This window comes from Siphateles boraxobius, unplaced genomic scaffold (assembly GCF_051911475.1).
Source record: "Siphateles boraxobius isolate OS27281-9 unplaced genomic scaffold, OSU_SipBor_1 5, whole genome shotgun sequence".
In the NCBI taxonomy this organism is placed as follows: Eukaryota; Metazoa; Chordata; class Actinopteri; order Cypriniformes; family Leuciscidae; genus Siphateles; species Siphateles boraxobius.
The window spans coordinates 17,504,151-17,525,532 of NW_027509141.1; the positions used below are offsets into that span (position 1 = coordinate 17,504,151).

The following is a 21,382-nucleotide window of genomic DNA, read 5'->3' on the forward strand; positions in this document are numbered from 1 at the left end:
ATTTCGAACATAGATGGTGACAAAGAGGAAAAACTACAGACTTCAGCTTTAAAGTTAACAACATTGTTAGTCAATATCGTTAATCATTAAAATCATCTAATAAAACTTTAATCTGTAAATGTGATTTTAGACAAATCCCAAAATGAATATCCATTTTTTTCACTCTGGACATTATAAGGTTGTGATGCCTAAATTGACTTGATTATTATAAAACTATAAATTACATTTTTTGGTGTCTTATTTTTTTATTTGTTTAGAAAAAATAGTAAAGAGTTTTAATTAATTGTTTATATGCTATAACATGAAATTATTGGCCACAATTTAAAAAAATCTGTGAGTCCATAATAAAACTCCAAATAGTTTTATCCAAATAATTTCAATAACTAGCCTAAAAATCTTAACCAACAATGGATCATTGCAGTACAATATTATATTGGGATGCATCGTTTTGTTTTAAAAATCATGTTTTGTGTGCCATAAATGAATTTGTAGCGAATATGGCTTAAAGCCGATTTTAGAATCCATATACCCCAACTTCCATGGACATTAAATTATTGGGTCTTCAACTATGCATCTGGTTGTCTGTCACCATTAAACTTCTGTTGTGTTTATGGTGTACTTTAGAGAGAACATCGCCTGAAGGACCCTCCAGGCCCTCAGTTGCAGTTCATCTACAGTTGACTGGATGTCCCTCCTCAGAGGTGACTCTGTCTGCTCATATTTAGGAGTAAGAATCATTAGTCCAGTAGTATCTGATCTTGTTTCATCTCTTGCAGACCCTTCTAGAGTTGCATTGTGTTGACTTCATTGTGTTATACAGTACAAATCTCAGCACAGTTCTCAGCTTGTTGTAGTTTGTTGACTACTCTTTGCATTAAAGGGATCGTTCACCAAAAATGAAAATTCTAGGGCTGCAACTAACGATTATTTTGATAATCGATTAATCGGACGATTATTTTTTCGATTAATCGATTAATCGGATAGAAATTAAATAAGATTTTTTTTTTATTATAACTAAATAAAACCGTAAATCAGGGTATTTATGTGTAAAAGTGTACTTTAAAAAGTGCAAAAGCCACACATTGAGTTTTACTAATATCAATATTTGCATTGTTTTTAATGATAATTGCTGATGGCAAGTTGACAAACATGATTATTGTTAAAAAAATTATATCCAACATATTATGTTTTAACACAATTTTTGTTAAAACAAATTTACACAGACATGTTGTTCAGATGTGAATATCTGAACTAAAAACAAACTAAAAACATCTAAAATATATAATTCATTTAATTTTTATTTAAAATTAATTATATATAAGGAATATAAGGATAAAGAATATAATATATATTATATATAATATATAAAATAATAATATAAGGATAAATTGATTAAATAAATATAGAAAGACTGAAAACAATTGTGTGAATGTAGAGCCGCAGTAGATCGCGTTTGAAAAACAAATAAAACTTAGTAGACAAATGCTATAAAAAGAGAACGGAATGGAGGTAACGTTACCCAGCAAGCTAACAGGCTTGAGTAAAGGACAGGAGAAATTATGCATTAGTGCACAAGCATTCGCTGAAAACCACTGAGTACAGTGACTAAAAAACAATATTTTACTGCTGCTGTTATTAACTGCCTTTATATTTAGTGCTTCGCTTTGTAAAGACCGTTTTAATTTAACCTATTTCTGCGGTAGCGCTATTTTAATCCATCACTTACGTTGCGAGCGAACTGATTGCGCAACCTGATGCTGGAGACAAAATACAGACATCCCAAGACATCCCGGGAGTCTCCTGATGCCCGCGAATTAGTTCAAACTCCCGAAATCTAGAGCGCGCAAGCAAGAGCGCGCATGCGAGACAGAGGAGACTGCTCCAAACCGTGTAGCGCGCGCGCTCGGCAGAGCGCCTGAGGGAGAGAGACCTTGCGTGTGTGTGCGTACCAGTAAACGCTCCCCGTGACGTAAGCAGACCAACTAATCGATAATGACATTCGTTGACAACGATTTTCATAATCGATTATAATCGATTTTATCGATTAGTTGTTGCAGCCCTAGAAAATTCTGTCAGTAATTACTCACCCTCATGTTGTTCCAAACCTGTAAGACCTTCGTTCATCTTTGGAACACAAATTAAGATATATTTGATGAAATCTGAGAGCTGTCTCACTCCTTCATAGGCTGCTAGGTAATTGCATCTGCCGGCCCAGAAAAGTTAGTAAAGACATTGTTAAAATAGTCCAAGTGACTACAGTGGCTCAACCTTAAGTTTATCAAGCGATGATAATACTTTTTGTGCGCAAAACCCCCTAAAAATAACGGCTTTATTCAACTATTCATTTTCTTCCTTGTGGGCCTCTGATGTGAGTTCACGAGAGCGCCACGAAACATGCGCGAGAACTGAGAAGATGGCGCTTACGATCATTTGATGGGAAAGTGTGAAAGGTGAGACAACACACCTTTCACCTGTGAAAGACAGCTCTCAGATTTCATCAAAAATATCTTAATTTGTGTTCCGAAGGTGAACGAAAGTCTTACGGGGTTGGAACAACATGAGGGTGAGTAAATATTGACATAATTTTCATTTTTGGGTGAACTAACCCTTTAAATGTCCTTGATAACCATGAGCGTAAACCAATCCGGCATCAATCTCTTAAAGCCTTAAAGTCGCACATTACAGCTCACTTGCTCCGGATGAAGCAGAAAAGCAACATCCGTCACGCGCACCATATATAACTGACCCTTTTATCCGCTATTAACCGTTTCCATAAGGCTGTTATGATCTAATGCTGGGTCTGATATCATAAAAAACATGCAACATTTGATGACAGATTATACATCCTCGAATCCTCATAATGCCTCTTTGTCTCAGCTTTATTCGAGGCTTGCGTTGTTAGCGGAAATAGTTGACCGAAGTCTCCTTAGATGCAGAGAGAAGACTTTGAGAATGTCATCATGGCTAAAGAACAGAGATGTTAGTGCAAATTCAGACTGTAATTCTTACAGTATGGCACAAAAGAGCCTTTCAGAGCAGAAAATCTTCCTATTCAGTCTAATGAGATCCATTGCTATTCAGGAATGCTGTGTGAATATACATGTGCACTTCTGCAGAGTTAATGGATGCTGTTTAGAGAATACGCACAGTTCTGGCACTGGAATTTCCTGTAAGATGTCCAATCTGTTGGGACTCTAGAAAATAAAGGAGTAAATATATAGGAGCTTAATTCATTCACAACAACATTTGTCTTTTATTTATGTTGATTTGTTTAGTTCAGTATAGTTTGAACAGAGAGGCAAATGTAGGTAGTATGTATCTCGGCACCCACATTCAAAGTGTCCCGTCTCTTTTTCTGCCGTCTTGCTTCGCTCCTCTTATGCTTTTAACAGTGGCCTTCTTTGTCAACGTTAAATGGGGCATGAGGACAGTAAGAGGGTGACACTGAAAGGATGAAGTGCTGGAGATACTCTCCGGCTGCTGGAGTAAGATAGGCCGTCGTTATCTTCAAGTTCTGGGAGATGCTGGACAGCAAAGAATCCAGTTTGGATTCTTTGAACCTATTTGGGATTTTTTAAGGAAGATGTTTGTATCTTGTAGGGTGGATTTTGGCTGATATAATTATACAGTAAGTGATATAATACAATTTAGAGATGCACCGATTGATCGGCTGGTGATCGGAATCGGCCGATTTTCACGTGATCGGCCATGATCGGCGACCGGCCGGTCAGTCTGACATATGCCGATTTTTTATTTTGCCGGTCAAATGCACTCAGGCGCCGCATGATTAACATCGCGCAAAATCAGCATCACACGTGCACACAGAACGCACATGTAGGAAACCTCGTGAATTATGGCCGTTTCACACATCAAGCGTGAGCAGCGCAGGGTTTTTTTTCCCCCGGCGTGCATGTTTATCAATGAGTGCATTCACACCGAGAGCAGGAGCAGCGCGTGAGCGGCGAGCAGGAGCGTCGCGTGAGCAGCAGTGAAGCGGGGTTTCGGCGCAGAGTCTATTTTTGCTGCGCTGCTCGCGCTCAATTAAAGTGATTGTTTAGCCTGGCGGAACATGTGGCAGATGAGAGAAGAACTGTTTGCGAAATAAAACTTGCCATTGATGTACAAGTGATTGCAATAGGCTGTGTGTGTGTGTGTGTGTGTGTGTGTGTGTGTGTGTGTGTGTGTGTGTGTGTGTGTGTTTTGAGAAACATCTTCATACTGCAAGGCTATATTTATTTTATTTTTATTTGCTATTTATATATTATTTTATTGCCATTACATGTTTTCATACAGAAGTTTAGTTTCGTAAATAAGTAAATATATCACTTTTTTTTTAGTTGAATATATGGAAATGAAAATGGTTCTTCCATACCATAACACTGCATTTAGATATGTGTGAATTTCCCACACCAGGAGTAATAATTTATATAGTTTTATTTTATTTAATTTGTTCAAAAAATGTTCTATTCTATGTAAAATGTCCTATGAAAGCAAAGATAGAAAATAAATATTTGTGTTTGCAGTAAAGTGGTTAGAAAAAATGAAATCGGAATCGGCTGAAATCGGTATCGGCAGGCCAAACTCATGAAAAATCGGAAAAACTGAATCGGCCTAGAAAATTGTAATCGGTGCATCTCTAATACAATTTATTTGGCAGGGTTATTCTTTCCCAGTAATCGGTTCAATATCAATAAAATGATTCAGACCATGAAAACAATTAAAATTATTAATTTTTTAAAAATAGTTTTTAGTATTTTTATTTAAATACAAAATAGTGAATATAAACATTTAATTTAATTTTAAATAAAATTGATCAATTTAAACATGTTATTTTATTGCTAGAAAGTTTACGATGTCAAAGGTCAAATGGTATGAACATTATTTTGTTCCATCAGAACAAATTTTTTTTTTCTGTTTTGTTCCATCATCTTTTAATGTTTTAAAGGCACAATATGTAAGATTTTGCATGCCACTGCGTCACCTGTCAATGACGTCACATCCGTGTTACCCTTGATTTCCGGTCTTACTTCTGTAAATACCATGGAAACACCAAAGACACTTTAATATATTATGTGTTTTATTAGACAGGTGATCAGCTGTTTGGATACATTTATTGACAGAAAACTAATCATTGTTATATAGTTATTTTTCGACTGTGTTGTTATCTTGGTTTACCGCTACTAACACAAAGTAGTTTGTGTTTTTGTACACAAAAGGTAAAATGGCTATATATATATATATATATATATATATATCTTTTATTAAAATGATTATTATTAATATTAATATATCTAATATCAATCTAGCTTACTGCAGTGTGCAACATCAGCCACCGAGTGATAAAGCGAAAGTTATAATGTAACTTTCAGCACACTCAAATGTATGTTTAGTATATTGTTTTGACCAAGTAAAACAGTGTTGTGTTACCCCACATTTTTATTTGTCCAATAAAGTGACCTGTATGAATAATAATTTAGCCCTTGCGGCCTTATCATTGGAATAAAATAATATAACATGGAAGCGAAAGTTTAACGTAACTTTAATAATAAAATAAGCATAAACAACAAAATGAAAGGAGCAACAGCGCCTGACTGCGGCATACAAGCACAATAAAAGCAGCAATGTAAAATGACCCTGGCTCTTGGTCCTTGGTACTTCCTAGCACAGTAACATTAATAAAACTTTAATACATTAGCTCATCTATGAACATATTTCTGCCTGAGTCCTGTCAGATTGGAGGTGAAGACGACAACTCCCATGATTCCACGCTCATTCACCGTGTGATTTATTTCATTCAAATAGCCGCAGGTGCTAAATCACTACTCACAGGTCACTTTATTTGTCAAATAAAAAAATGTGGAGTAACGCAGGTTTTACTTGGTTAAAATAGTATAATAGCTTTGTTATTGTTTTGAATAAGCGACGTCCAGCGGCGAAACTTACATACTGTGACTTTAATTCATACTGTGCCTTTAAGTCTTTAGCTTTATATAGTCAACAAACAATGAAAAATAAAAGAAAATTAAAGAAGCAACTAATTTTACTTTCCTGATCTGACTTATTTCCAGGAGAAACATGATATTCAGTGATACTAAAATGCAGGACTTGATATTATCTGTTGGGAATTGATTGGATTATGAAAAGTGGGCATACCATAAGTCAGGTGTTTCTAGGAAAGGGGTTGAAAATTAATGATCTGTGTTGTCAGTCTAAATGTTTAGATTGTACGTTTTTTTTAATATTCGGAATAATATGGATTGATGAATTGTGCACAAACAGATCTTCAAAATCATGTATTAAAAACTAAAAATATGGTAAATGTTGATTTCATGTTGGCTTAAGCAACGTTCATGTCTTTAAGCCTGTGTAAATGCTATGCTTGTTTGTGTTTCTGGAAGACAGGGAGTAAAATCTGTTTTTAAGTATAAAATGAGGTCAAGCTCATGATATATTTCAATATTTAATGGAAAAACTGCAGTAAGAGTCATCGCTGTTATAGTGAATCTTTTTAACATCCCATTGAACTGTGCTTTATTATCTCATTTAGTATTTTCCAAATTATTCTGATCCATTGTGATTTTGCTTTGACTGTTAATTTAAGATGTTGATTTAATTCTAAAAACATTATGCAGAAAGGAACCGTGCTCCTTGAACCGTACATGAAATATTGAATTGTGTGATTAATTGCAATCAATTTAATTAATCTCTTAATATTATATAATTAATTTGATTAAAATCTAAATCAATCGACAGCCCTAGTTTTTACATAACAATAGAAAAAGCTCCAAATTTCTCTGCTCTACATGCAACCGGCATATGAGAGTGACCCCAATCCCTCCCCCACCCCATGTGTATGTAAATTTATGTCCACATCTGCTTCATCATTATTCAACAGGAGCAGCCACGGTCATGTGACTCTGTACCCGGCAAGCTGCAGAGGCTGTGAGGGACCGAACGAGAGAAGGACATAAAATGGATTACAAAGAGAGGGAAAAAGAAGTGTGAAAGATTAGGGATGACAGAGCAATAGCAAGCCAGGAAGGACAGGACCTGGGGGATCTCAGATAATCTCGGATATAATGTCACACCTCAGCTGCACACAGGAAGATGCTTATTAACATAAAGAGGATCAGTCCTGCGAGACACACTGTTAGCTTTCATTAGTAAGGTCTGAACACACAAGGGCGCGATCATGTGTGTGTGTGGTTGTCTGTGTGTTTGCACAGGTTTCATCTCGATCAAAACAATGTAAACTGTTTTTTCCCCTCCATGTCTATAAGAGTAACCCCTCGTTATGTGCCGTTCTAATGACGCGTTCGACAGACGTGCTAATGAGTTGTCCGAACATCTGTGTGCACGTGTGTCCTTCATCTCTCCTCCAAGAACAAGATGGAGAGGTTAGGGCTCATTTTGATGACATCACAGGCAGACTGAATGGAGCTTCCCATGAGTCTGCTGGGCTGAGTTTCCATGGTAATCTATATAGTTCATCCTGGATTCCCATTTATGGTTTCCTTGCAGGCATGAGTGCTCCGCCACCACCTCAGACCACACACGCACGCATCACAGCTCAAGAAAATGACTCACCATGGCAGTGATGCTCTGAGATTGTTACTTTTATTAGGCAAACATCACTATTACTGATGCTTTGCTTTAACATTACTGACCTGAGTCTGCATGTATATAAACTCACTAAAAACCCACTAAGGAAACCTAAGCAACTTTATACGTCCTGGCATCCACTACATTTAATATATGCAATTAAGAAATGAAGAGTGCTGAGAGTTTGACAGACATGTCAGATGGGCAACAGTCGGGTTCCGGAAGTAAAAACTCTATTCAGAGAAATTGATTTTTTTTTATCGATAACTTTTAAACCTTTAAAGACAGACCTACTGTGAGCAATGAAGTTGTTAATCTGTAGTACTTCTGTTGAAGCCGTCAGCCCGAATTATTTCAGTTTATTTTTTTAAATAATCGATTGTAACAGCGGAATTAACAGTGAATAAACTACATTACCCATGATGCTGTACAGAAAATTACACCAATTGGTGAGTCAGAAAAAGCAACATGCTCCAAAAATTGCTCTTTAGCTCCACCCACTCCCATGAAGCACCGTAAATGACTTATTCGAGTCGATCTCAAATACTAAATATTTTATTTGTGTATGCATATTTTGCAATAAAAGTTAAAATGTATTGTTTTTATGTATATAATCAACATTTGTACAAGAAAAGTTTTTTATTTCTCCATCGTTTTTCATTAGATTATGCTGATTAGCTATGTGCTTCATGGGATTGTAGTTCTTTCCCTCACTAACACCTTTTAAGTACAACAGCCTTCCTTTGTCGTTTTGTCCGATTTTCATATACTTTGTTGCTTCAAATCAAAGCTTGTAATGCTATGATTCACCTCATAGCTGATTGGCTTGGTTCATGGCTTATAACTCTTTAACGAAGACCGTTTAAAAATCCGCTTGGGAAAAAGGAATGGAAAAAATACATCCGGAGCCAACGCTGCTGAAAAAGGTGTCAGGAACTGTTGAACTCTAGGGTTAATATGAAACTTTACGATTCCTTGTTTCCACATATATCCATTGTTGTTGTCAAACCAACCAAACTTGCAGCATAATTCTGATCTCTCCCATGATCCCCTTGGCTCTCTCCCATGGATCCTCTTATGTATGTTGGGATGTTCCAGCACACATTTATAATCTTTTCCCATGTGGTCCGTGTCTCATCCAGCCCTGAGTTCTCCTTGTCTGTGAACAATCTTGTCTTTCTCTTCTTATGGCCGTTAATGTCGTCCATCCATAATGCCATCGTTCTTTCTGCTCTCATGTGGATCATCTTGCAGTCATCTGTCCCTTTAAAATGAATTACTTTGGTTCTGTTGTGGGCCGTAGCCAGATGTTACTCTAAAGACATGCAACTGATTATGTGTGAGCGGTTATTTACCCTGCTAAAGAGAATGAATGAGTACTCCATCTATTCTGGACTGTGGGTGATTTGGATTCTGAGCCACAGGCTAGTGAGACTTTGGCTTCACGGGGGACCAAAACAATGTCATTTATGTTCTGGGGACAGCTAGCGGCATGCCACATTAGTCGTCATGGAAACTGTCTGCCAAGGTTAGGCTCAGGCAGACGGCTGCTTATTTCGGGATGTCATCCATTGGTGGTGTGAGCAGGAACGAGGGTCTGTCTGTTATGGCATCAGTGTGGCATTTATTAGGAGTAAATGATGAAACGTATCATTAAGTGTATATTTTGCCCTGGAAACATGAAATGGACCGGTGTCGTACGTATGTGACGTCAGTAAAACAAAGACAGTCAGGGGAAATGATTCTGACTGGTCCTGTTTGAAGGAAAATAGATTAATGAAGAATGAGAATGAAAACACTTCAATGAGCTTGCGGTGTCCAGCAATTGCTTTCTTTTTTTTGGTTAATTTTTTTATTGAAGGAAAAGGAAACAATACAACAATAACAAACAATACAGAACTTCCATTCACAGATACAATTTATCCTTTCCCCCTTTTTGTTTTTTCCCCCCACTTTTAAACATATATGTACATGTACACGGACACATATACACATAAAAGAATAATAATAATAAAAAACAAAACACTCTAATAAGAATGTAAGAGGAAATAATCAAATTAGATCACAGAGTGCTCTGTTATAAACAATAAACAACCCCCCACCCACTCCCCCACTCAGCTCAGCACGACCAACACACATATTACTGGTTAATTATGCAATACAAACAGTACAACAATAACAGGTGCACATTCAATTGGGTAGTACCTTTAAATTAGTGAAATGGGAAATAAAGGGTTGCCATTTATGGAAAAATTTGACTGTACATCCTCTCAACGTATATTTAATTTTCTCAAGTTTAAAAAAATACATGATGTCTCTGAGCCAACGGGAGATAGAAGGATATTTAGCAGACTTCCAATGTAACAATAAGGAGCGTCTTGCTAGTAAGGATGTGAAAGCTATGATGTCCTTTTGTGTAGGGTTAAGTGCCAGTGAGGGGTCAGGAATCGCAAATATAGCAATTAGAGGGCCAGGTTTGCTGATTTACCCCAAGAACAGAGGACATAATATTAAAATAACCCACCCAGAAATCTACCAAATCAGGACAAAAAAAAAAAAAGCATGTGGCTAAGATGACAAGGAGAGCCATGGCATTTATCACATTTGTCTTCCACTTCTGGGTATATTTCAGATAGTCTAAGCTTAGAGAAATGTACCCTATGTAAAACCTTGAATTGAATAAGTCCAAGACGAGCACAAAAGGTGTTAGAACGTATCCTCTCTATGGCCTGTTCCCAAGATTCCTCCTGTATTTGTATTCCCAGTTCCCTTTCCCATGTACACTTAAGTTTGGCATTTGAATGGTCGCTAAAAGTTAAGATAATGTCATATAGCTTTGAAATGATTCCTCTGTGATGAGGGACAAATGAAAGCATGGTTTCCCACCGATGAACTGGAGGTAAAGAGGGGATATTGGGGAAACACTTAGCCACAAAGTTGCGAGTTGGAAAATAGCGAAACAGATGAGTAACAGGGAGTTCAAAGCGAGATGACAAATTGGTAAAGCTATCAAAGACATCATCTACATATAAATCTCTAAATTGTGTAACACCCTTGTCATACCACAATGAAAATGTCGAGTCCGAAAGTGATGGAGGAAATAAATGGTTGTTATTGATAGGACCCGAGAAAGATGCATCTACAAATTTAAAGTGTCGTCTAAATTGATACCAGATTTTGAGTGTGTTAAGAACCACTTGATTATCAGTGTATAGAGAAGGTTTTGTAGGTAAAGAGGAATAAAGTAGAGCAGGTATAGAAGATCCCCTACTGGATGATAGTTCCAATTTACACCAAGAGGATCCGGGGGATTTTAACCTGTAGCAAAGTTTATGGATTTGAGCCGCCCAATAGTAAGTTAAGAAAGAGGAATTTCTTAAAGAGGAATTGACTGAAATAAAAATAGAAATTTCGGTAAAATATTAATTTTAACAACATTGATCTTGCCGATTAGTGAAAGGGGGAGGTTACCCCATCTTTGAATATTGGATGCAATCCTAGAGATTAGGGGAGTGAAATTCGCAGACGCAAGGCTAGATAAAGAACGAGTGACGTTAACACCTAGGTATTTGAACCCTGCTGGACTAAATCGAAAAGGCAAATCTGACTGTTGCAACTGACACGCTGCAGTATTAATGGGAAAACACTCACTTTTCTCCAAATTTAATTTGTAACCCGAAAAGGCGCTGAAGTTCTCCAGAATACCCAAACCCGAAGGGATGGAAAGTGTAGGATCAGTTATATACAATAACAAATCATCCGCATAAAGCAATATTTTATATTCGAATCCATTACGGGTGATACCTTTGAATAAAGGGGAAGATCTTAATGTAATTGACAGAGGGTCAATAGCAATAGCAAAGAGCAAAGGCGAATCCAAGAAATACATTTTTCACCAAATCCAAATTTTTTCAAAACTGCAAACAAGTACTCCCACTCTACCCTGTCGAATGCCTTTTTGGCATCTAAAGAAATCAGAAGCTCAGGAAGTTCAGCTGAGTGTTTTGAGTAAATTATATTGAAGAGTGTACGGGTATTAAAAAACAGTTGACGTCCCTTTATAAAACCATTTTGCTCATCAGATATAATATGAGGATGCACATTCTCTAAGCGGGATGCAATTACTTTAGCCAATACCTTGACGTCAGCATTAAGCAAAGACAATGGTCTGTATAGTGACGCATATGGCTCCATTGTCTGTTTCTGACGCGTGCTTATGTCTTGACTCAAATAAACAAATGTCCATGCCTTCAGAATCGATTTCATATAAGCCAAGTCCTTTTATTGTCCATTTGGCATTGCAAATAACAAAATAAACAAAATAAAGGATTAAATCAAACTTCTGATTCAAACATACTGTTAAGCAGGAGCATAATCCAACTGTCCATATGGCACAGCATGACATGACACGACATGGCTCGACACAGCACGACACAGCACGACACAGCACGATCAAAAAGTTTGTTGACCTTCCATAAGCGCACCTGTTACTCATTACCACCGCGCTTAAATGCACTCAAAATACTAGTGCGCCCTCTAGTGTCACAAAAAAATACATTTCAGCATAATGGCTCCAACATACCGGCCCCTGAACTGTTAATGACACAAGGCATAAACAATTCAAAATCATATATTTACATAAGGAGCCATCAAACAAACCATTATTATACATAAGTAAACCATGCATTCGAATAACCTTTTATCACATTTCTAATAAAAGACAAAGTTTTGTTACTGGTCTTATTACTGTGTTTGTTTTGGTTTGAACTCGCACAGATCTTACTAAACCTCTTTTATCTGGGAAAGTTTCTAGTACTCTTCCAAGAGTCCAAGAATTGCGTGGAGCTGTAGAATCTGCAATGAGTACAATATCACCCGTTGTAAGATTACGTCTCTCTTTTGTCCATTTTTGCCTTTCCTGTAGCAACGGCAAGTACTCCTTTATCCATCTTTTCCAAAAGAGATCTGAAAGGTATTGTACTTGTTTCCATCTTCTTTTTACATACTGATCTGACTTCTCAAAAAGACCAGGAGGATAGGTTGGGTTTCTCTTCATAGTAAGCAGATGATTGGGGGTAAGTGCTTCAAGATCATTTGGATCTTCGGATACTTTAGTGATGGGTCGATTATTGAGAATTGCCTCCGCTTCACACAGAACAGTGTGTAATCCTTCATCATCCAGCGTTTGTTGATTCAAAACGGAGGACAACACCTTTCTTATCATTCTGATGATGCGTTCCCATGCACCACCATGATGTGAAGCTGTGGGTGCATTAAAACTCCATTTAATTCCTTTGTGCGCTAAAACCTTTGTGATTTTATTTTGATTAAACTCTGCCAGTGCTCTTTTCAATTCCTTTTCTGAGCTAGTAAAATTTGTTCCATTGTCGGACCTCATTTGACATACTTGACCTCTTCTGCATATGAATCGTCGTAATGCATTTATGCAAGAATCAGTGTCCAATGAGTATGCCACCTCCAAGTGGACTCCTCTACTGGCCATACATGTAAAAATTACGCCATAGCGTTTCACAGAAGTTCGACCTCTTTTCACATCAATAGGACCGAAGTAATCCACACCTACATTAGAAAATGGAGGTAGATCTGCAGTTATTCTTTCTTCAGGTAAGTCTGACATCTTTTGCTCACCTAATTTTCCTAGGTTTCGTTTGCAGAAAGTACAGCTTGAAAGAATTTTTCTGGCTGTTGCATTGGCTTGAGTAATCCAGTACTTTTCTCTTAATATAGACAGCATATGATTTCTTCCACTATGGCCACTCTGCACATGAATATGCCTAAGAATCAGCTTGGAAATATGCTGGTCTTTAGATAAAATAACTGGATGTTTCTTTTCTTCAGGCATAGCAGCTTTGCATAACCTGCCACCGATTCTCAACAATCCATCTTCTAAAATGGGGCTTAACTTGTGAATAGAACTGTCTTTTCTGATTTCAGATCGTCCAGATTTCAGTGATGAAATTTCTACACCGAATCTTTCCCACTGACAGAACTGGATAATAGCTTTTTCCGACTCCGCAAGGTCGTCTGGAGATAAGGATATGCCTCCATAAGAAGCTTTGGTTTGTTGCAACCTCTTTTCCAACACATTGGAATCATTTAAAGTTGTCAATTGTTTTCTTTGCCAACTTACTTCAAGTAGAACTTTCTTTATTTTCAGCATCCATGCAACTGCAGTCTTGAGTCTTTTCCAATCAGAAAAGTAATTGATCAGCCTATGGGTTGCATTATTGGCTTCTTCAATATTTACAACATTTGTTGAAAGCTCTTTCTTTAGTTCTGGATCATCATCCACAATGCTTGACTCAATGTTGTCATTTGACCACTTCGAAACTGGTTCTCTCAGAAACTCTGGTCCATTTAACCATCTTTTATTGGTTGTTAGTTGTTGTACAGTCATTCCCCTGGATGCATCATCTGCAGGGTTTAGTGAAGTATGAATATACCTCCACTGTGTCACATTTGAAGCTTCTCTGATGTCAGTCATGAAAGCAACAAGTTCTTGTCTGAACCTCAGAAGAACTCCAATTAAAGAGCTTGTGAGGTTTGGGCCTTGTAGTAGTTGATCGTTTAAAGACGTGCCCTGGTATTTTGCTCCACAGTCAAATACCACACGTAACTTGCCTTTACGAGGGTGGTACACACCATGATGTGGAATGTACCAAACTTTACCGTCAGATCTATCCAATTGATGCTCTGGCACTTTCTCAGCATAACCTTGGATAACCATATCGTTGACAAAGTTTGTATATTCTTGCTGAAACTTAACATTCCTTTCAAATTTTCTTTTTATTCCCACAAGACGCTGTTGGGCAATGTTAAGATTGTTAGACATAACAATATCTTTGTTTTTGAAAGGCAGTTTCAAACTATAATGTCCATTCTTGAAGCTCACAGAATTCTCCATGATTTCCATGAATTGTGCCTCCTCTCTGGACATTTCTTCCTTGTCCTCTGACATTCTTTCATTAAAATCATGCTGGTATTGCTTTTCCAATAGCAACTCCAAGGATTCCACAGAGATCCTATTTACTCTAGCAGTGTGTAGTTCATCTTGATCACTGCCTAGAGAACCATTGACAACCCACCCCAATAGGGTTCGAATGGCATAGGGACCATCTCCTTGACTATTTACCACTTCCCAAGGTTCAAGTAATTTGGAGGCGTTGGTACCTATCAACAACTCCACCTCAGCCTGAATGTGCGGAATGTGAATATCATTAAGATATGGCCATTTAGTTAGGTCTTCCTGATTGACCATGTTGGCTTGATTTACAGGCATTTGTTTCTGTGTGTACACTTCCGGTAATTCATAAAAATGATTACCATCAAGACTTGAAATTTCTAAGTTGCTTACCACATAGCTTGAGACTGTTGTTTTGGGACTCATGGTAAGCAAACAAATATTTGTCTTTCGTCCGTTCAGGTGCAACTTCCTCATTAAGCTTTCTGAACAAAAGGTAGAGGTACTGCTGGTGTCCAGAAATGCATATGTTTGAATAACTTTGTTGCCCCTTGCAGACTTTACTTGGACTGGAAGAATAGGCAAGATACCACTGCTACTCCCGGCCCCAATATGACCACACGTTTGGGCAGATACAAGGGTATTGTTGATAGTTGGTTCTACATTCTGTTCATGATTTGTGTTGACAGCTTTATCAACTTTAATCTCCTTAAAATGAATGTGAAGAACACTGGGATGTTTCTGGTTGCATACCTTGCACATTAAGCGTCTTTTACATTCTTTGCTCATGTGCTCAACATGTAAGCAACCAAAACAGACAGCTTTTTCCTTTATAAAGTTTACCTTTTCCCTATGCATCTTCTTCTCAAATTCTTTGCATTGCTCCAAAGAATGACCTTGTGAACAGAACAAACAAGTGGAGTTACTCTTGAATTCCCTGCTAGGATGTTTAGCATTTACCCTTTGGATTTCACCAACACTGGGTTTATTAACATTGGTAACATTGGTAGCAAAACTATCTCCCTTTAACTTTGGCCTTGATTGGAATGGTGACTTCCATTTGTAGACATCCTTCGGTTTACCAGTTGTTCTCATCTCTACATGTTGAATAGATCCAAATATTGGATCAGAAATGATTTTAACCTGGTACTCAATGAAATTGACAACATCACTAAATTGGGCTCTTCTTTTCTTTCTTTCCATAATATCACATGCAGCTGTTCTCCATTTTTCTCTGAGTTTAAATGGAAGCTTTGAAATTACTGCTCTCATGTTTGTTGGCATGTCCAGTTCTTGCATATACTGAAGATCTGCCATAGCATTGCAACATCCACGTAAAAAGAGTGCATAATCTTGAAGAGCTGTTGTATCTTCATACCTGATCATAGGCCATCCTAGCACCTTCTCCATATATGCAGCAGAAACAAAATAATCCTCTCCAAACTGCCGTTTAAGCATAGCTTTAGCTGTATCATAACCTCTTTCTGGTACCATATTCATACAGCTTCGAACAATTTCTCTTGGGCGCCCTCTTGTGTATCTTTCAAGGAAATACAAGCAATCACCTTTGTTATTCGTTTTGTCCTCCACACAGTGTTTAAAAGCTTTAGTGAACAAACTGAATTGCAATGGATCCCCTTCAAACACTGGAATATCACGTGGTGGTAAATGTTGAAACTTTTGCTGGTTTATTAACAACTCTGTTATTTCTTGATGTTTTTGAAGCATAGTTTGCTTGAAATCAAACCTTCCATCATCTACTGAAGTGGCAATTCTGGGTCTTGAAGATGCAGGTTGCTGTAAATGAGATGATGTTGGTGGTTGTGAGGCAGCACCTGAGTTGCTTTGCAATATAGCTCTTGATTGTCTCTCAACTTCTGGATGTAGAGATGCAGTTGCTTGCTTTGCCTGCTTGCTGACATAGGATTCCATTCCATCTGATATAATGCTGTTTGCTCGTTGTTCATACGTCCTGAGCACAGATATCTTTGCATTGGATGCGGCGATTTTTGCATCAATATCTATTCGTTCCTTACGCTTCTGTAACATTTCCAACTGTTGCTCAATATCATGCTTAGTTTTTAAAGACTCTGCTTGAGCAACAAGAGCGGCTTTTTCTGCTTCAAGTTGAATGCATACCAGTTGCACAGAGGCATTAGATTGGCTGGAGCGGGAACTGTGGCGGTTGCTCTTGTGAGAAGTGCGACCGCTAACCCGCGTTTCAACATTCGAAATGCTATCATTAGGTTCAATTTCGCTTGCAGCACAATCACATTCCTCCTGTAGCGTTTCCAACCATTTATATACCACAGTGCTGAATTCCACAACCCCTATCATTTTTGCTTTGAACCATGTTTCATGCCGATCTTTCTCTTCATCAGGCAATAAAACAATCAAAGACTCGTGCGCTTCCTTTGCTTCTTTGCATTGTGTTTCAAACTTTTCAAACATTCACTTGATCTCATTTCCATACTCTTTATTACCCATTAACTCTAGTATTGTCTTTTTCAATTGGGATGCTTTGTCAAACTTTGACTTTCTTTGTTTTTGTAAAATATCGAGTTTTGCCATTAAACCCTTTGCAGTAAGTTTAACCTCTCGTTTTCGTACAGACAATTCAACATTTTCAACCTCTGCTATCTGAATCGAAGCCCCATCTTGCTCGATTTCAGAAGCAGGCAACTTATTTTCATCATCCGCCATTATTAAACCTTTACCAACTGCATAATTTACATCATAAACATCCGTTCAAAGACTGAAAACATGGGAAAACACAAGCATTTCATAATGATAAAACAGTTCAGTTCCTTTTCAAACATGTCCTTTTTTACCACCAATGCATTGGATTTGTCTTTGTTTGTTTGTGTGCACACTGTTTTATATATGGCCATTTGACTCAAGTTCAAGTGATGGCGCTTTCATACCTCAGTTCAAAGGCGTTGAAGACTTTGTTGATCGTGTGCTCTGTTCTCCTCGTGCGGGTCTGTAGTCCTTCGAAATCCGCGGCGATCAAACCCACGCAACAATCCACAAAATAATCCAACAAACTGTTACGAATGAGCCTTATCCAACTTCAGATCCGCGGACTTTTCCTGTAGTCGCTCAAACTCGATCTGCTCCAGTCGATGTCGATAAATCCTCATTCCGATTCCTTTGGTCAAACTTTTTGACTTAATATAGTGACGCATATGGCTCCATTGTCTGTTTCTGACGCGTGCTTATGTCTTGACTCAAATAAACAAATGTCCATGCCTTCAGAATCGATTTCATATAAGCCAAGTCCTTTTATTGTCCATTTGGCATTGCAAATAACAAAATAAACAAAATAAAGGATTAAATCAAACTTCTGATTCAAACATACTGTTAAGCAGGAGCATAATCCAACTGTCCATATGGCACAGCATGACATGACATGACATGGCTCGACACAGCTCGACACAGCACGACACAGCACGACACGGCACGATCAAAAAGTTTGTTGACCTTCCATAAGCGCACCTGTTACTCATTACCACCGCGCTTAAATGCACTCAAAATACTAGTGCGCCCTCTAGTGTCACAAAAAAATACATTTCAGCATAATGGCTCCAACAGTCTGTAAGACCCACAGGAGGTCGGATCTTTGTCCTTTTTGAGAAGGAGAGCAATAGTGGCTTGTGTCAAGGTAGGTGGTAATGAACCACTTTCTAGGGATTCATTGAATACGGATAAATGTAACGGTGCTAATTTGCCACTAAATGTTTAAAAAAATTCAATCGGAAACCCGTCGGGGCCTGGGGCTTTATTAGATTGCATAGCATTAATTGCTATTAATACTTCTTCAAGAGAGAGTGGAGAGTCCATTTGCGTGGCAGTATTTGTATCAATGACAGGGTTCGAAAGATTCTGAAGAAATGTATTCATTTTAGTGTTGTCAATAGGAAATTCAGATTTATATAATAAAGAGTAAAATGATTTAAAGTAGCATTAATTTCCAAGGGGTCTGTAGTAATAGTGTCATAGTACGTGTTTTTAATAGTAGGTATCAAACGGGAAGTGGCCTGTCGTCGTAACTGATGTGCCAGTAAACGACTTGCCTTGTCGCCATATTTGTAATATGAGCCGCGGCTGCGTAGTTGCAAGCGCTCTGCCTCTCTAGTTGAGATGAGATCAAATTCTGCTTGCAAATCAAGACGCTGCTTAAGTAGTTCTGGAGAAGGGTTCAGCGCAAATCTTTGATCAAGGACAACAATCACAGATGTAAGTGCATTAAGCCTGGCATTAATCTTCTTATTAGAAAGAGCAGAGTAAGAAATAATTTGACCTCTCAGGTAACATGTCTCTCCCACAGCAATGAATATGAAGACCATTGAACAAGAACTCATCAAGAACTCAAAGACAAGAACTCATCAATAAAGTTTGAAATGAGTTTGCAGAATTCTTGGTCTGCCAAAAGGAGAGAGTTAAATCTCCACAAAGTGGTGGGCTACGTTTATAGGTAGAATGTTGAATATCTAATAATAAAGGGTAATGGTCGGATATTACAATACCTAAATAGTCCGAATAATTAACACATGAATTAAGCATACTGTCAATAAAAAAATAATCAATCCTAGAATATGAATGGTGCACCTGGGAAAAGAAAGAGAATTTTTTAATAGAGGGGTTACGAGATCTCCATGGATCAATAAGACCATACTGTTTCATAAAAACAGAAAATGTTTTAGACATAGCAGATTAAGATAGATTTCGAGGATTAGACCGATCTAAGATTGGGTCGAAAACACAATTTAGATTCCCACCGAAAATCAGCAGGTGTGTATTCAAGAAGGGGATGTTACTCAGCAATCTGTTAGCGAACTCAACATTATCGAAGTTCGGGCCATATACATTTACCAACAAAACCTTTTTTTGCATCAGGGTACCAGCAACCATGAGGTATCTGCCATTCCTATCAGCAATAACATCAGTGGATGAGAACTGAACTTTTTTGTTAATTAAATAGAGACTCCCCTAGCTTTTGAATTCAAGTTTGAGTGAAAGACTTGACCTACCCAAGGGCAATGTAACCTACAATAGTCTTTAATGCGAATACGAGTCTCCTGCAAAAAAACTCTGATATTCCAACTGATGAATCTGAGAGGTGTGCCTGACCCAGCAATGCTGGGATCTATATTGCCATTAACCATTTTAAGAAAAAAATTAAAATGGTCATATAGAGCCGAGGTAACCCCTAGAACACAGATCTGAAACGCTAGACCTCACCCAGGAACCAAAGTTTTGACAAAGTCGCTGGCTTCCTCCGCAGAAACGAAATCCTTCTCAACACCATTGTATGTGATGCGAAGTCGCGCTGGATGAAACAGACCATATTGAGCACCGGCAATTCCACGAAGTTGGCGTCTGACCTCGTTGAATGCAGCCCGAGCCCGAGCTATCTTGACAGTGTGGTCAGGGAAAACTGAGACGGTCATGCCTCTGACTTTAATCTGTCTAAGCTTTCTAGCATGGCGGACAATATCCACACAGTCATTGTAATAATGAAATCTGCACACAATGGCTCGTGGACGATCACCAGGCTTGGGTTTGGGTTTCAGGGTCTGGTGGGAGCGGTCCAAAAGCGGCTCCTTTTCCAGATTGAACACTTCCCTCAGTAAGGCCGCCACAGCAGCCGTGGTACAGGTGTCAGGGCCCTCCGGTACTCCCACTATCCTGATGTTGTTACGCCGTGATCTGGACTCCAAGTCTTCACATTTATTTTCAAGCATGGCTATGTTAGCTGTGAGGCGCTCAATAGTTGTTTTCATCTCGACGATATCATCGGAGCACACGGAGAGTGCGTGCTCCATCTCTCCGACCGTACCTTTTAGCTCAGACATGGTAGAATCGGTAGCAGCTTTATCATTAGCCAGCTGTGACTTCATCGCTTGCAGGTCAAGCTTAATAGTAGGCAATGCATCCCCGAGAGTATCCTGGAGTTCCTTTTTAAGAATTTCAGCGATATCTTTCCTCACCGAGGCCAACAACTCGAGCTTGAGTGCAGCAATGTCAAGGTTGGCATCCGTCGAGGCGACCTCGACCTCTGAGGTAACAGATGATCCACTCGAAGATGTGGTTGCAGCTTGCAGGCCAGGCCGCAGTTGTGTCTGAATAGTTTTGCGAGTTTTAGAATTCTTTCCAGCCATCTTACGCATTCCGGATTTAGACTTTCTAGTAAAAAAATACTGCGGAGTAAAGACTATACTAAATATGTAACGAAAAAGCGCAGAAAAATAATAATATTAACCGAAATCGGCAGGAGCTTACAAACTCACGTCCTACTCCATTGATGCTCGCCAGCGCTCCCCAACAATTGCTTTTAAAAAAAAAATCCTTTCAGTTGTGACTCATGGAGTCCCAACCTCCCTTGTGCATTTGTTAAAAGTGCCTGCATGGTTCAAAACAAGTCAAGTATGGCTGCAATGACTAACCAATGAATCTGATAATAACATTAACGTATATAGTATGTATATACCTGTACACACCTTTTCAAAAGTTTGGGGTCATTAAGATATTAATTATTTTGTTCAGTAAGGATGATTAAATGGATCAAAAGTGACTGTAAAACGTTTAAAGTTTTACAAAAGATTTTTTTTTTCAAAAAAATGCTGTTCTTTTGAACTTTCTATTAATCAAAGAATCCTAACAAAATATATGATTTCCACAAAAATATTACTGTAAGCAAGCTCAACTGTTTTCAACATTAATAATAATGAGAAATGTTTCTTGAGCAGCAAATCATAATATCATTTTTTTTTTTACTGTATTTTTGATTCAATT

General features: G+C 38.1%; 1 protein-coding gene across 9 annotated transcripts in view; it reads left to right on the forward strand.

Moving 5' to 3' along the window:
- Positions 1-21,382, forward strand: part of slc4a10a (solute carrier family 4 member 10a) — a 72,948-nt gene that overhangs the window by 22,296 nt on the left and 29,270 nt on the right. The window lies entirely within an intron of this gene.